A 17794-nucleotide genomic window follows, 5' to 3' on the forward strand; every position below is an offset into this window, starting at 1 on the left:
GAGGTGGCAGTGCAGATGCAGAAATGGAAATATTTATACAATATGTACTGGTTTTGTTAGAAAAGAAAGGACTGGAGCAATGAAGAGTAGGATCTTGGGGGTAGTGGAAGTTGTTGTCATGGTCAACCACACAGAACATTGCAGAGGTCAAGGAGAGGTAATGCACTGTACTCACATTCACAAAAATTGCAAAGACAGTAATGCAAAGCAAAATGTTATGCTTCCTATGTTGTCTAGTTTATAGATACTGAAGGACAAGTAACATTTCTGAAGTAGTTTTGTGTTTATCTTTTAGGACACTAGAACTGACTTATCAGATGACCAATGGCTGACTTTAATCATGTAGCAAAATCAGAAAATAGTAAAACATGTTTATAATTGAAATATATTATAAAGTCTTACACATCTTTAAAATAATTATATTGTATTTATCAGCTGGAGCGACATTTATGCTTATACAAGTTTAATATTAGCGTGAAACAATTTTAGCTTTTCATCAATCTGAAAGGAACTATTACTATCTACATATAGGGGGAAAGTGAAGTATGGCTTCTTGGAACAGGTCAGACTTATTTTGCTTGGGTTTGAGTCCATTTTGTGTCAGACTCTTGTGCAATTATTAAATCTGTTTGCAAAGTACAGCGGGTTTGTTGGACTTCATTGACATTTTGTAAATCTACCTGACCTTAAGCAGTAAGAGTAACATTAAAATCCTTCATTTGTAACTTTTGGAGAGCTTTGTGCATGCACTGTAACAATAACTACTCATCTCAGACTGGTAGCTGCAGCGATAGTGCTGTCAAAATATCTTTCTGTGGAAAGTAAATTTTGAAAATGACTACATAGACAAAAATAGTCTTAAGAAAATTTCATGATTGTGTTTTGGATTTAGCCAGCGCTTAAACTTTAACCACTTTTTTTGGTGTTCATTGATCAAAAACGATGATTTATTTAAACGAATGACAAAGTGTACACATGAAATCCTATAGCATTTGAAGGCGTAATGCACAGATGCATAAAGAAGACAAACATCCTATGTTTAGAGATGATACTGATTCTTGGTAGATAGCTGTAGGCTGTGCAGATGGAAAGCAGTGCATGTTCATTCAGTGTGAGCATCAATGATGTTTCTTCAGGCATTTCATGGCACTTGGGCAGCTGGTGGGGATGTGATGCTTCCTTGATTCATTTTCAGTTCTTTATTCCCTTAATTATATTTTAATTTTAACAGTAACATTAACTAAATAACTAGCCTGGAGCAAAGTGAGGGAACAAAATTAACATTAATGGAGACAACATAATTGACTCCTTTTAAGCTTCAATTGTGCACACTAATCTAAAGCTCTTTTATTTTCAAGCTAACTAATTCCAAGACAATTCTTTTGATTATGTTATCAGTAATTAATGTTTAAATATAAAACAATTTAATAATAATTCCACCTACTCTATTTATCAACTTAAACGGCGTACTGCTGATTAATCTGTTTAAAAGTGAAAAGAAAATTTCAACTAGTCCCTAATAATGGCAGTTCTTCTGACTTGAAATTACTATGATGCGGTTTTTAGCAGTGCTGTGGATGTACTTACATCACATGGTCAGCAAAGATTAACCACCTTGCTTCCTAATAAAAACAATTGAGACAGTGTCCATGCTAAAGACTGTTTTATCGCTCATTTGTAAAGTTTTTGTTGTTCTCGTTGGAAGATTAGAGTTCCATATGTATGACAAACTCATGATCATTGCTGATCAGACTGTGAGCTCCACTTTCCCATCTCAATCCTATAAGCTTTGACTCCCTTGTCCTGTAACAATAACATCTAAATTTAAAATCTAAATCTATTGAAAATCTATGTAACTCATTCCTGAATAAATTTAAAGACTCAGCCTTCACTGTCTTCTGACTTGTTTGATAATTTGGTCTCAGAACATTGTATTTGAATTTACTGAATACACATGGTTGATGTTTGGCCAGGAGGGGCACAATTAAAGATCTCAGAAAGATAGAGACAAAAAGACAAATGGGAGGAATATTCAATTTCCCAATATTCAAGCAATTTTTGCTTATATTTCAGACTTTTAGTATTTTGGCTTTGTGTTGGGAGTAATTCATTTTGGAAGACAAAAATAAAGAGTGAAACAATTGCTAAATAGAAATGCACTGAAGGGTATCGATGAACAGAGAGCATAGGATATACTTTGGCTGGGGGACTTCAATGTTAATTGCCAACTGTGCTCAACAGCATTACTACTGACCAAACTTGTTCCTCGATCTACCTTTAAAGTGCATATTCATGATGACACTAGTAGGAGTTATCGCTGCACAGTGCTTGTGGAGATGAAGTCCCCTCTCACAGATTTCAAAAATATCTAGCAGCACAAACTGGGCATCCAACACATGAGGGGTTGTCAGTCATTAGAAGCAGCAGAAGTGGATTCAATCATAACCTGCAACCTCATAGCCTGACATATCTCCCACTCTACCAATACTACCATGCTAGAAGAACAAAGAAAAGCAAAATATTCCAGATGCTGAAAATTTTAAAGAAAAGCAGAAACTCCATATATCTGGTAGCTTCTGTGGAGAGAGAATTAGAGTTAGTGTTTCAAGTCCAATATCACTCTATGCCAGGTCTGATATTTTTAACTCTGCTTTCTTTGCTGTATTGAAGAAGGGTCACTGGACCCAAAATGTTAACTGCTTTCTCTCCACAAATACTACCAGATTTGCTGAGTATCTCCATCAATTTCTGTTCTTGTTTGATATTTATACAGTTATGATCAAATTAAGGACAAATCCTTTGACCTGACCACAAGTTTAGAAAGTTTAATGTCGTCCTGAGTTCAATAGATAATGATTTCAAATGAGCAAAACGGATGGAAGGAACATTATATCAGAAAATTTGAAGTGTTTTTTAAAATAAACCTGTCTAAAGAGGTCATTGGGGCAGCGTGGAACTTGAACCGAGGCTTCTTAGCTCAGAGATAGGGACATGACCACTGCATCTCAAGAGACTCTCCAAGCTTCTTTTGATTTTGGCTGGTTCGTAATAACTGGGTTTAAAAGGACAGCTACCGAATCATCATTAGAACAAATGATACAAATAAAATCTGTTAAGTAATCATACCTACAAGCATATAAACATTTGGACGAGGAGCAGTAATAGACCATTTAGCACCTCAAACCTGCTTCGCCATTCAATATATTGGCTCATATGTTGCAATCTCAACTCCACATTTCCAGTTACCTTTGATAACTTTTCAGTTTCTTGCTTATCATGAATCTATCTCCTTAAAAATATTCTTGTATGCTGTTTCCTCTGGCTTTTGAGGAAGACCGTGCTAGAGACTCAAAACCCTCCAAGAGAATAAAGTGTACCTAATTTTTGTCAAAATAAATTACCCCATATTTAAACTATGATCCTAGTTCAGATTCTACCCCAAGAGGCAAGTCCTATCCATATTCATTCTGTCAAGATTCCTCAGGGTTTCAAATGTCATCTTTAATACTTTTAAACTTCAATTGGTACAAGGATAACTTATCCAACCTTTGTTAGTAGACAATCTGCACATTCCTGTATTTGGCCAGTAAACCATCTCTGAACTGCTTCTAACACAGTCATATCATTCATTGAATAAAGAGACTACATCTGGAGTATTATATATAGTATTGGTCTTTTTATTTAAGGACATTTGTAAATACTTTATGCCAACTCTACACTCATCTTGGATGAGACCAGCACTATGCACAATACTTCAGATATGGTGTCACCAATGTCTTTTATAACTGAAGCATAACTTCCCTATCATAGTATTTAATTCTTCTAGCACTATATAATAACATTCAATCAGCTTTCTTAATACTTGCTGTCACTGTATCCCTCTACATCTCAGAGCTATGCAAAATGTGAATATTTGGATAATATGGTGCTTTGTTTGTTTTTCTACCAAAATAGTCAGTTCCATATTTTTCTACATTACATTCCATGTAAAACACCATTGCCCACCCACTTAACCTATCTATATTTGTTTGTTGTCTCTGCCTATCTTTTTCCTATGTACCTTTATGTTACCAGAAAATTAAACATCAATACATTTCATGCCTTCACCTTATTCATGTGACTTTTAAAGCAGTAAAGTACTAATCCCTGTGGTATGCCACTCGTAACATCTTGCCAACCAGAAAATGACACATTTATGCCTACTCTCTGTTTCCTGTCAGCTAGCCAATCTTCTTTAACACCATCTTCTATAACACCCATGGTACCATGAGTCTTTATATTCTGCAATAATCTGGCACCCTAACAAGCGCCTTCTGGAAATCTAAGTACTATACATCCACTATTTCCTCTTCATTCACTGCATATGTTACTTTTTCAAAGACTCCAATAAATTAGTTAAACCATATTTCCCTTTCACAAAACCATTTTGAATCTGCTCAATTCACTTAAAATTAAAATTATCTGAGTGCCCTGTTATAATATCTTTTGGAATAGTTTCTAACATTTTTGTGACCTGATCTATATGGATTTCAGTAAGGTATTTGACAAGGGTCCTCGTTGGACACTAGTTAGCAATGTTAGATCTCATGGAATACAGGGAGAACTAGCCATTTGGACACAGAACTGGCTCAAAGGAGGATGGTGGTGGAGAGTTGCTTTTCAGATTGGAGACCAGTGACCAGTGGAGTTTCGCAAGGGTCGGTGCTGGGTCCACTGTTTTTCATCATTTATATAAATGATTTGGATGTGAACATAGGAGGTATAGTTCGTAAGTTTGGAGATGACACCAAAATTGAAGGTGTAGTGAACAGTGAAGAAGGTTACCTCAGATTACAGTGGGACCTTGATCAGATGGGCCAATGGGCTGAGAAGTGGCATATGGAGTTGAATTTAGATAAACGTGAGGGATTTTGGGAAAGCAAATCTTAGTAGGACTTATTAAAATAATGGTAAGGTCCTGGGGAGTTTTACTGAACAAAGAGACCTTGGAGGCAGGTTCATACCTCCTGGAAAGTAGAGTTGCAGGTCGATAGGATAGTGAAGAAGGCATCTGGTATGGTTTCCTTTTTGGTCAGCGTATTGAGCACAGGAGTTGGGAGGTCATGTGGCTGTACAGGACATTGGTGAGGCTACTTTTGGAATATTGCATGCAATTTTGATTTCCTCCCTATCGGAAAGATGTTGTGAAACTTGAAAGGGTTCAGAAAAGATTTTCAAGGATGTTACCAGTGTTGGAGCCATAGGGAGAGGTTGAATAGGCTGGGGCTATTTTCCCTGGAGCATTGGAGGCTATGGGGCGATCTTATAAAGGTTTATAAAATCATGAGGGGCATGGATAGGGTAAATAGACAAAGTCACTTCTTTCAGGTGGGGGATTCCAGAGCTAGAGGGCATAGACTTAGGGTGAGAGGGGAATAAAAGAGACCTAAGGGGCAACCTTTTCATGCAGAGTATGGAATGAGCTGCCAGAGGAAGTGTTGAAGGCTAGTAAGATTGCAAAATTTAAAAGGCTTCTGGATGGGCATATGAATAGGACAGGTTTAGAGGGATATGGGCCAAGTGCTGGCAAATGGGACTAGATTAGATTAGAATATCTGGTCGGCATGGACGAGTTGGACCAAAGGGTCTGTTTCCATGCTGTACATCTCTATGATTGTATTTTCACTGAAATAGGCATTTAAATAACTCGCCCACAGTTTCTTTCTTTCTGTCTCCCTGCCATTTTGAGTAAAGGAGTTACATTTACTATTTCCAATGTAATGAAATCTTCCTGAATCTTGGAAATGTTGAAAAATTAAAGCCAATACGTCAATTATCTTGCTTACCATTTTTTTAAGTCCATAGGATGAAGTTCATCAGGATTCAAGGACTTCTGTTTCGAGTTTCCACATTTATCTCAATAATCACTTCCCTCATGATTGTATTTTTCTGTGTCCTTCCTTGTTCTGTTTCACTTCTTGATTTACAGCTGTTTCTTGGATGCTAATTGAATTCTTTGTTATGAAGATCAATGCACATAACTGTTTTATTCACCTGTCATGACCTTATTTTCCATTATTAAGTCCCCAAACTCACTTTATGCAGGACCCATACTCACTTTGTTAAAATTTCTTTTTAAAAATACTTAAGAAATCTTACTATCTCTTTTAATATTTTAGATAGCCTTCTGTCATGCTCTCCTTATTAATTATTTTGATGAAAGGTGATATATCTTATCAAAGCTGTTTATCTTGAATAAAGACAACCATGAAAGTGACTAAAGTAAAAGGATTACACCATTTATACTACATGACAGTAGAGTGCTGATTTGCAAATTGACTATGATTGTTGGAGGGATAGCCATGGAGAATGCACTAGTTAATGATAACTGACAGTCAACTGCTAAGCCTTGTTACATTTTAAACAAGACAGCTAGACTCTGAATGATCAAGGCATTAGCCTGAGAAATTAACTAGGGAATGGTTGTCACCTATTCTGTTACATTAATATAAACAAGGTGTGTTTATAATCTTTCTCATTACAAAGAACAGGGTCCTGTATATTAAACAAAGCTAATCTCATTCCTAAACTAATAACAAACAAATAATAACAAACAATAATTTGTGGACTGATTCTCTAGTCAAGTCAGTATAGATATTCATGAATCAACTCAGTATGTCATGACTTCCCCAGAGGGGAATTTTAAACAAGTCTTGAATGTTCTTGGTCAGACAATCCAGATCATGTAATTTGCTTTCTCACATTAGATATGTCCTAACAGAGAAATAATAATGATTTTAGTCTGTGAGACATAAGTCAAAGTCTGTCTTTTTTTTTTGCAAGTTTTTTTTCTGGACTACCTTTTCTTGCTTCAGAAGATTGAATGTGGATCTTTCCTGTGGCCTTCACTAAAACTGCTTGAGACTGATTGTTAGGAGTCTATCAATGTTGGCTGGGCATGATTCTTTTGTGTATATTTTGTTCCTGTGAGAAGTACATAACTTCTGCTCAACATTTAACCACAAAAATGTAGTTGAGATTGGTGAGTCAAGAAATGGTTACAAACTCATATTACTTCCTCACGCCACCCTGCACCCTCTGAAGCAGGCTTGTGCTACATTATTGCTGTTTCCAAACCTTTTAGGATTTTTGTAATGAAATCCTTATTCTACTTCATAAACATGCCTTTATATGAAAGAATAAATGTAATATTGTTGAATATGTGGAACTCTTAAAGCAATTTTTGAAAAAATGTTTTCAAGATAATTGTGTTGCTTTACTGCATATGGTGTTTATCTAACTTTTTTCATACTGTACAGAAAACCATCAACTTGGCAATCTTCTTTATGGGAGACATTACAAATGATTTTAGTGGTTTAAAAAAGTTCTGTGTAAGCTCATATGACATAAAGCATGGCGTATGTGGGGAAATGTAAATATTTTACATCTCTTTCATGAAAAAGATTCTGTTATTGAGTGGGAGAAAGTGAGGACTGCAGATACTGGAGATCAGAGCTGAAAAATGTGTTGCTGGAAAAGTGCAGCAGGTCAGGCAGCATCCAAGGAGCAGGAGAATCGGCGTTTCGGGCATAAGCCCTTCTTATATTGAGTGACCAACAACGTTAACCTAAACCAGAATTTTATTTTAATTCCATCTCACAAGTAAAGGGATAGATATTATTGTAACCGAACAAATTTCATGCAGTTAGCCATGAAGGAAATTTAAAGGTATAATTGATAATGCATTTTCTGTCAACAAAAAGATATGCTTCTTACATTTGTAGACTTATACTTGAATATTTGTTTTAAAGTAAACCACCTTATTAACAGCTGCTTAGAAAACGTAGTTTCATATAAATATAGGCTTCTGGAGCTGCCTCTCAAAAGGTCAGAGAATAGATTTGTTCTGTGATGTACAGCTGGATGCCCTTCACAATAGTGAGTCTATGTGACATGTAACATACAAGAAAGAATTGCACAAATGGTTCATATATGATTAACTCAGGCACCCGAATCTCTGCTTAATTTAGGATTTTTCAGTTTAGTTTGTGTTACCATTTATGCAGATACAAATCTTGTGCTTCAGAATTGATGCCAACTCTGTGGAAGACAGAGTTAAGTGCTGTATGGTAATTGTGTCTTTGTATTTATGCGTCTCTCACATTTGAATATAGGTGTATATTATACTTACCTAATACCTGAGCAATTGTTCTATTTTGCTTGAAATAAATCTAATGCAAAGGAATAAAAGGCTGTTGGTAACTTGTTTTTCAAAGAAGGAGCAACTGAAAGAGCAAAAGATCTATCCAACTCAGGTGGCACCAAGTTACATAGCTGTTAACATGCTACTCAGCTTGAATCTCCAGAGGCATTGGTCATCTGTTGCATCTAAGTAATTGTGGAATGACGAGTATATCTTTTCAAAAGGATAAGATCTAATATTGTGTCTTCTCATTTATCATTGTCAGTGTCCATTCATACTGTTCCTCTGGCAGCAAAATGTAAACATTATTTACTTAATATTTTATATTGTTACAAACTAACTGAAGGTCGATAGCCATATATTAGTACTAAACATTTAGATTCAAGTTTAATTCTGAATTGTTTGTACTCTAAAAGCTTTGTAATGTTAATAAAAAGGCATCTTATTCAACTTAATTAGATTTACTTCATTAATAGGCTCAATTGGCAACTTTTGCCTCTGTGGTAAACATTCATCATAAGTTGAAATCATATTTGAAAATGCAATTTGGCTTGAATGTCATAAGATCACACAGTCATCTTAAGTTTGACATTTTCAATTTAGCTCTTAGTATTAAGTCACAGATACTTGGAAAATACATTCTTAAAATATAATTGCTTTTTCTGACTAGTTCTTGGAGTAACTGGCAAAGAAATGCTGCTGTACTGCAACTGTGGGGTTGGGAGCCTGAGGACAAATGTTGCTTTTGAAAAATCTGAAAGGCAGCTTAGATACTAAATTATAGCCTCCAGTCTTTCTCTTCTAAGACTACATAGTGTTGATTGTTTAGGTGAACCTGGGAAACAAAGTGCACAGCTTCACTGAAAGTTACATTTCAGGAGATTACAAACATTAATGGTGCCAGTGGAAATATTTAAGGGTGAAAAGGGAACAATACAATTGTCACCTATCAAATTTGTATTTAAGAACAGAGGAAAAGTTGGGTTCTGTGTTTGCTTTCTAATGAGAAACTCCACTAGTATATCCTAACTGAAGATCTTTTTTGCATAGTTGCACCAGATGTGATATCAACTGAAATATTCACATGCATTGCAAATTTATACTGCACAGAACACACCTACTTAAGGATGCTGAACACTAATAAGGATAGGAACCTTGATTACATTCCATTTTATATTGACTTAACAGTATCAATTATTTACACTGTTGCTGTAAGTTGGGCCAATTGTAATTGCTTGATTATATTGCTGTTTGCAAAAACAAGTTTTGTGTCTGGTAATTTTAAATTCAGAAATAATACATTTTGTCTATCACAATAACACAGGACAGCAGGTCATTGAAGTACAAAGGTTTTGATTAGGTAGTAAATTTAATTTCTGCATTTGCAGAATGTGATTATGGGCGAACCCGCATGAATTCACATTTATTAGCCAAAATAAGCCAGAGAAAATTACATTACAATTATAAAATACTTATACTTATAAATGAATGGAAGAATTTGTTTTAATTAAAATTTATATGGAAAATAATGAAAAAGAAGTTCTTCACATTTCCACATTCATCAACATCTAATTTATGGACAAGTTTTTTGCTGCATGCCAAATGTAAAAAAATGCATGATAAAGATTACAGTTAAGTTAGTTGACAGAAGCTTTGAATCAGATAGCTACTTAGTTCCTATTTTCATAGTCATGAATCTCACAAATGTGATCAGTTGTGCTGAGTTGCACTTACGTGGCTACTAATAACTTCACAGTCCCTTGTCTTTGTGAACATTCATCATGCATTATCCTGGACATTGGGTGCTGGGAAGTTATTTCACCCTGGGGGGGCATTACAACTGAGCCTAATCCTGCTGTCACTCATGTCCATTCACATAGTACTTTCTACTGAGGGTAACTGATGTCAACTGGAGGCAGAAACTTGAGCTGGTCTTTTTTCCTTTCCCCCAGGACACTGAGGCTCATTGTTTTTCAAAAGTTCATTGTGAGCCTTGGAGTGAGTTATTAATTATTTCTAAAATTCAAAGAGTGACATTTGAACAGGGGTCAAAACTTCTTGTTGCACCACTGAATTTAAAAGTTGCGGGCATACTCCAAACTGCATCTAGGCACTTCCTACTGGCTATGTGAAGAACTGCACGCTCTAACACCTGGAAGCAGAACACCTGACAGTCAAATACTGTTTCATGTGAAGGGAGAAGAACATATCACAACATAAGATGACCAACAGTACAAAACTAATTGAAAAGCAGTTTAAATGGATCAAGGGGAAGGAATTTCTGTGTTACTTCAATGAGTGAATTCTCCATTCAATATACAGAAGGGGATAGATGGGACTTTGTCAGGGTACCTGATGTGCAAACACCAGATAATAACTGCAGCAGCAATATATGCAATTTTCAGACATTTCTGCATACCTACAAATAAGTACAGAAAATTGTAGAAACATACAAAAATACAATATCTGAAAACAGAAAGAATGTAACATTTTGATTTGGTCAGTAAGATTTCCATTTGTATAGGGTCTTTCACTATATGTAATGCCCTAAGGCATATTGCAACTAACTGTTCTTAAATTTTAGTTATTGTTTGCATCCAGACATTCAACAGCCAATTTGTACTGAGCAAGCTCACCAAGCAGCAATACGCTAAAAACCAGATCATCTATTCTTAAATGGTGTTTGAGGGTTGCAAATTGGTCAGGACAATATTATACTTTTATTCAGTTCCAAAATACTAGCTGTTTTATTTGCAGATCGTGACTTGCTGTATATTTTTTGTTTTAAGATATTAGTAAAGAAATTTTGCAAATCTGAACATTTATTTAATATTATTCCAAAATGTTTTACCTTGTTTCAGTTGTTGAATTTCTTCTCACAATTTATATTAATTTAAAATCATATTTTACATGTTTGCAGACTCATGCCACACCGAATTCCTGCCAAGTTATTTGGAATATAAGAGAGATGCCTGCCTGTAAAGGTAGCATAGGGGTCATATCAGTATACTCGTTATCTAGAGAGTCAGTCGAAGATGTGAGAGTTGGTATTGGCCCACATCCCACGATGGCAGCTGGTGGAATTTAAGTTCAATTCATTTGTAAGGAAAAAAAAACTTCTCAGTAACCGTGCCATAAATCCATTTGGTTCACTAATGTCTTTCAGGGATGGAAATCTGTTATCATTATCTGGTCTGACCTCTTTGTGACACCAGATCACAAGCTGCTCAGTTCAAGTGCACTTAGGGATAAGGAACAAATGCTGACCTAAAGACAAATGAAATTTTGTGCAGACAAAGAAATGTAAACCACATAGAATCTGTATATCGAAAAATATTTACAGTGTGCGCCCTCTACAGGAACTCAGTTCATCTCAGGAAGGATGCGTAATCATACTGTTAAATGGAACTTCAAACTTGATAGCACTTTTAAATTGTCAATGTGAAACTTTCTAGATTAAAATATTTATTGTGTTAGTTTAACAGGACACTGTATCAAATTGCGTTGGGTTCATTTAATTTTAAATGAAATTAAAATTAAGTAATAGTAGTTATTTTTAACTGTGCTCTGAGACCTGCATTAGGAATTCTGTGTGGATTGACTAATGACTCAGTTTTGATTTCTTAGTTAATGCTAAACATGGGTAAATAAGATCTGAAGTACTGCTGGAGAAATCCAGGAGGTCTGGCAGCATCTGTTTAAAGGGAAGCAGAATTAATGCTTCAGGTCTGATATGATTCTACTTTGAAGGACTCAAAACACTGTCTCCTTCTTTCCAGATGCTGCTGGACCTGCTGAGTTTCTCCAGCATTTGTGTTTTTATTTCAAATCTCTAGCATCTGCAGTCTTCACTTTTATTTGAATAAGATATAACTGCTTTGTGAAAGAGCAAGATAATATTATCCCAGGGAGTTGATACAATTTGAGGGGATTTAGGAAAGAAAGAGATTAACATGTGCTGGAGTTGTAGCTGTATCAAGGGAAGGTTACCCTCCCCCACTGGTTTGACCATTAACTAGTTTTTTTTAAGCTCTCAGAATCATAGTAAGGACTTGATTTGTAAAGGTCAAAGGTTTCTGTTAATGTTGCCTCTTGTAAGGCCAGTCATACTGTAAAAAAACTGCAACCATAGGAATAATAGTATATTACTGAATATATCAACAAATAACCACCTTTCACATGGGTCACATTGAAAGTAGGATTTTTCTTTCATTCCCAGTTTTGAATATTTGTTTTCCTGATTAAGGAAAGATTGTATAGCCCAGGACCAAACTAGTAAAAGATATAATTTTTTTTTTGGAAAACTATTTAGCCTTTATAATATAAAAACACTACACCAATACTTACTTTTTGCAAATGGTTTCAGCAAGATTTCTGAGTACTAACTATCTAACAGATCTATATTTCACCTTTGGAAATAACTGTGATGTGTAGGATAGGTTTCTTTACTTGAAACTTTGTAATACTTACCTTTGTAAATCAGAATTGGAAGCTTGAATGGCTAAAGAATAATTTTATGGCTTAGCATGTTTTGTTTTTTGTAAAGGGCAGTATACTTAATTTCCTTTGATCAAATTTAAAATGCTGCATTTGCTTTGCATGTCACTTCAGTAAGAATTTGTCAGGTAATATCTTTAGAGCCTTTTTATTAATGCTTAATTGGAAATGCTATGAAGCATTACCTTCTGTTAATGTGTTTTTCTTTGTTACGATTTCAATGTCTCAATTGTTCCATCTAAAATGAATATAAGACTAGACAGGAGGTTCTTCAGTGTAGTATTGCATTGTGATTTCTCAGCTGTTCATTTATTCAGTCCCATTCTAAGCTATTTCCTTTATTTTTCAAGAATGCAAAGACAAAGTAACCATTTGAACAAAACAATTGGTTTATTGATCTAAGGCAATTCTTAGCTAAAGTAATTAACAATTGATAAAGGGGGGAACACATGAGTAAGATAAACCGATGTTACAGAATGGAATGACTCAGGTTTCAGTCCATTATTTCCTCACAGCTAATTCCTAATCTCTACTACGCTGCCTGGGTATCAGGTGCTTTGTCACAAAAGAAAGAAAAAGCGAATCAGTGATGAAGTCACATGGGCTAATCTTCTAATGACCAATAGACAGGCTGCTTCTGGGGGTGGTACATGCACCTAAAAAGTGGAAGAGTGGTGGGTGCAGGGAGGATGTTGCAAATACTGAAGGTATTAAAAATACACAAACATGTCTGTAGAATTGTTTAATATTTAGTCACACTATGACTTCATTGTGCCTAGAAAAGGAATAAATTCCCCTCTTTATATGCAGACTTTCATATGATCTAAATGTTAGCTTCTGTTGTCTTGTTGTGGTTAGAGAGAAAAAAAACCTAAAATTCTCTAGATATGTTCAGGTTTCCATTATGAGATTATGCAGACTAATAAATTAATTGTATCAGAATTCAACTTGTCCCTGAAATATCAGTGTTTGCAAACTTACAGGCTCACACCAGACCATTTAGACTACTTTTAATTGTAGGAAATGACAACTGCATACAATGGTGGTACAAACAACCAAGCGACTGCAGGTCACGTCCTGCATTCTTAAATAGTAGAAATAACTTATCCTTTGATGGTAGAATAAACAAGGAGCTCTGTAAATGCTGGAACTCTGATGTAAAAATAGGATATTCTGTTAATACAAAACAGGCCAGGCTACTTCTGTGAAGAGTTGGATCTCTTTTTGTGGTGGAAATGTGGAATCGTTAGCATTTCAGTTGGATGAAGCAAGTATCATGGATCTACTTAAGAGGAAGCTAGATATACACATGAAGGTGAACCAAAAGAAAGATATCTTTATCAAAGTTATTATCAATAAAGGATTAAAAGAACTCTACACCCCATGTACCCAGACTGATGGCTGCTGCAGGCCACAGGGTGCAGTTGATCGTGCATGTACCATTGATGTCACCAGGTTGGGGATGCTGGGGACATTGAGGTTGATTAGGCATACTTAGTGGTCAAGACCACTGCTGGTGTACTGGTTTAGTGCCCCTGCTACTTCCCCTTGCCCAGATCTAACTCCCCACCCAGATGCTCAAGTGGCCACTTCCCATGCAGCCAAAACTGATGATGTCAACTGTCCAGAACACAATGCTGCTTCTCGTGTTTTTTCAGTGCTCCACCTGGTGATGACATTATGAATAAACACATCCTGTTTTTTTAAATTGTACCGCCTAACAGCGGTAGTGCTTATATTTTCCACAGTGTGTGTGTGCAGGTGTGAGACACAGTGAAAGACAACAGGTGTATACATCTTTATTCATTTTCCACCAGCAGGAAGAAAGGAAACACCAGGGTGGCCAGTGACTAGCAATGCCCTTCTCATCAAAGGGTGATCAAAACAATGAAGGGGAGGGCAGGGATTAAATTAAAATACAGTTGGAGGGGAAATAAATATTCCACTCCCTGTGGTGCCCATCTCTCCCTGAAAACCTCGAGGGTGTTGGTAGACATCACGTTCTCCTTCTCCAGGGACACCCGGGCTCGAATCTAACCATGGAAGAGGGGCAGACAATCAGTCATAAAGTCCCTCTCCACGGCCCGCTGCCTGGACCAGTTTGGCCAGGCTCAGGAGCAGACCCATGAGGAGGTCCTCTGACCTACCCTCCCCCCTCCACACCATGTGCACATCCTGTGTTTATAGGAGAAGACCAATTGTGACATTGACCTATTGCGCTGAATGGCCTGTTTCAGTACTGTACTTCCAATGTATTCATTACTGAATCTGTGCGTTATTGGCTGACTCAGCATCTATTGTCTATCCAAGCTGCAGGTTCCAATGAAGCTTTTCACCTTGTATGGCCAGAATTTGCTTGAGACTTGTTTCAATCAGCTGGACAAATTCCCTATTGGATGGATGAAATACCATTAGCATGGTGTATCCCAAGTTCCTTTTAAGGCACAACAACTGATTCTATAGAATTACTGAGGAATTTCACAGTGATAAAGTTTTATCAGAATTTGAGTTTAAAAACAGTGGGAGGAGCTACAAAGATATTAAATTATTCATGTGAAACTTATTATTTATTGTTCACAAATTCTGCCCAAATGAAATTGTATTTTAATATTACTTTACAGCCAATAACATGCTTTTGTGGGCAGCCATAAATGCATAAGACATAGGAGTAGAAATAGACAAATCAACAAGATCATGGTTGGTCTGATAATTGTCATCTTTCTTATCCTGCTTCATCCTCATAGCCCTTAGATTCCCTTACTGATTAAAAATCTGTTTTTCTCAGCCTTGAATCTACTTAACAAACCAGCCTCTACAGCACTTGGTCGTAAAAAAATCCACAGATTCACTGTCCTCTGACAGAAGAAATTCCTCCTGAAATTATGCCATCTGGTCCTAGACTCTCCCACAAGGGAAAACAACCTATCCACATCTACCTGTCAAGCACCCTTAGAATCTTATAGAAAATGGAGGATGGCGATGGAGGGTTGCTTTTCAGACTGGAGACCAGTGACCAGTGGAGTGTCGTAAGGATCGGTGCTGGGTTCACTGTTTTTTGTCATTTATATAAGTGCTTTGGATGTGAACGTAGGAAGTATAGTTAGTAAGTTTGGAGATGACACCAAAATTGAAGGTGTAGCGAACAGTGAAGAAGGTTACCTCAGATTACAGTAATGTCTTGATCAGATGGGCCAATGGGCTGAGAAGTGGCAGATGGAGTTTAATTTCGATAAACGTGAGGCGCTGCATTTTGGGAAAATACCTCAAAAAAAGGAGCAGTTCTTACAGCTACAATTTGTTTCTGTCCTTAATATTGGATTACTCAGATTCCTTCAAGTTAGCACCAACCCTCTAATGAACATCCCATTTAAACCCAGACCCCTACCCTATCCCCAATTTTACCATGGCTAATCCACCTAGCCTTTACATCCCTGGATACTACAGAGAATTTAGCGTGGCTAATCCACCGAACCTGTATATCTTTGGATGGTGGGAGGAAACCAGAGCATCTGGCGGAAATATATGCTGACACGGGGAGAATGTGCAAACACCACACAGACAGTTGTCCAAGGCTGGAATTGGACCCCAGTCTCTGGCATCATGCAGTGGCTATCCATTGAGCCACTATGCTGCTTCATTCTTCTCTCATACCTCTGAACTCTCAATGAGTACAGACAACGTACTGAACATCTCCCCATTATAAAACCCTTTCAACCTGGAGTCAACTTAGTGAGCCTTCTCTGGACTACCTCCAATACCAGTACGTTTTGCCTTTAATAAGGGGACCAAACTGTTCACCTTCTTCCAGATGTGTTCTGACTAGTGTCTTGATGAGGTTTGCAAGACTTTCCTATTTTATACTCAGTTTCTTTTGAAGTAGAGGCCAATAGTCTATTTGCTTCCCAATTATCCACAGAATTTGTATGATGGCTTTTTGTGATTTATAGAGTCATGGAGTCATACAACATGGAAACAGACCCTTTGGTCCAACTTGACCAAGCTGACCAGCTATCCCAAACTTAACTAGTAACAATTGGTCAATTAAAACAAGTAAATGAGAATTAAGACAAACTAATGATTGTCAGAATTTTCTATGGCTTTTTAATTCGACAAAAAAAAGTGAGGACAAGAAGGCTCTGAAGATGGCAGGATGGTTAAAATTATTTTCAATTGTTCAAACAAACAGAAGGAACAGACATAATGGCCAAAGATTTTCTGACCAAACAGTACTCAAAATAATTGCTTTTTTTTTCTGCTTGCTCCACCCCCGACCCCCTGAAAAAACTAATTATTTTGGAAAGAATCACAGATTGGAATGATGTGGAGGTGCCAGTGTTGGACTGGGGTAAACAAGGTCTGAAGTTACATGAAACCAGGTTATAGTCCAATAGGTTTAACTGTGACTTCTGACATAGATAGGAGTAAACAGCTCTGTTCCTTATTGCTAGCAAAGTAAACAAAATGGAGGTCTAAGTAAAAATGAAACATGTTGGCAACAAGTCCACCTCTGGTTCCTCCGAATACCAATGAAACAATTCTGATTCGTGGTTTGTGGAACTTTTAAAATTATGGAACAATGCTTAAAATCTATATTTTGATTGTTAACACAATCTGGGCCACCTTTAATTTGAGCAAGCACGCTGTCAGTAATAATTTACATTAAGCCTAAATGACGCTCAATTCAACAGTCCTTTCCAGTACAAAATGCAAACATTTACCTGGGATTATTTTGTCAGTGGTTCAGTAGGAGTGATGTTCGCTGTTGAATCTGCAACTTGTTGCTCAAAAATGTGTTGCTTTCTGTTGAAATGCCTGGGGGCCCAATTCCTACTTTACACAACCACATTCTGCAGACACTGGAAAGTTGAGACCTTTCGTTTAAGTACTGCAATTTGCCATGGTAACTTGGGAAAGATTAGAGTGAAAAAAACTCTTACAGCTTTTAAGACTGTCAAGTAAAGTACAAGAACCATCTTCCTCCCTATTCCTTGAAGGCAAGGTATAACTGCTGAAGGAAATTACAACAAAAGATTGCTACATTGCTGTATTGCACTGAGGAAGAACATAAAGATCAGCCAGCTGGCAATAAGGTCCAGAGTTGTTTTATCCGCCAAC

Source organism: Hemiscyllium ocellatum, chromosome 3 (genome assembly GCF_020745735.1).
Source record: "Hemiscyllium ocellatum isolate sHemOce1 chromosome 3, sHemOce1.pat.X.cur, whole genome shotgun sequence".
In the NCBI taxonomy this organism is placed as follows: domain Eukaryota; kingdom Metazoa; phylum Chordata; class Chondrichthyes; order Orectolobiformes; family Hemiscylliidae; genus Hemiscyllium; species Hemiscyllium ocellatum.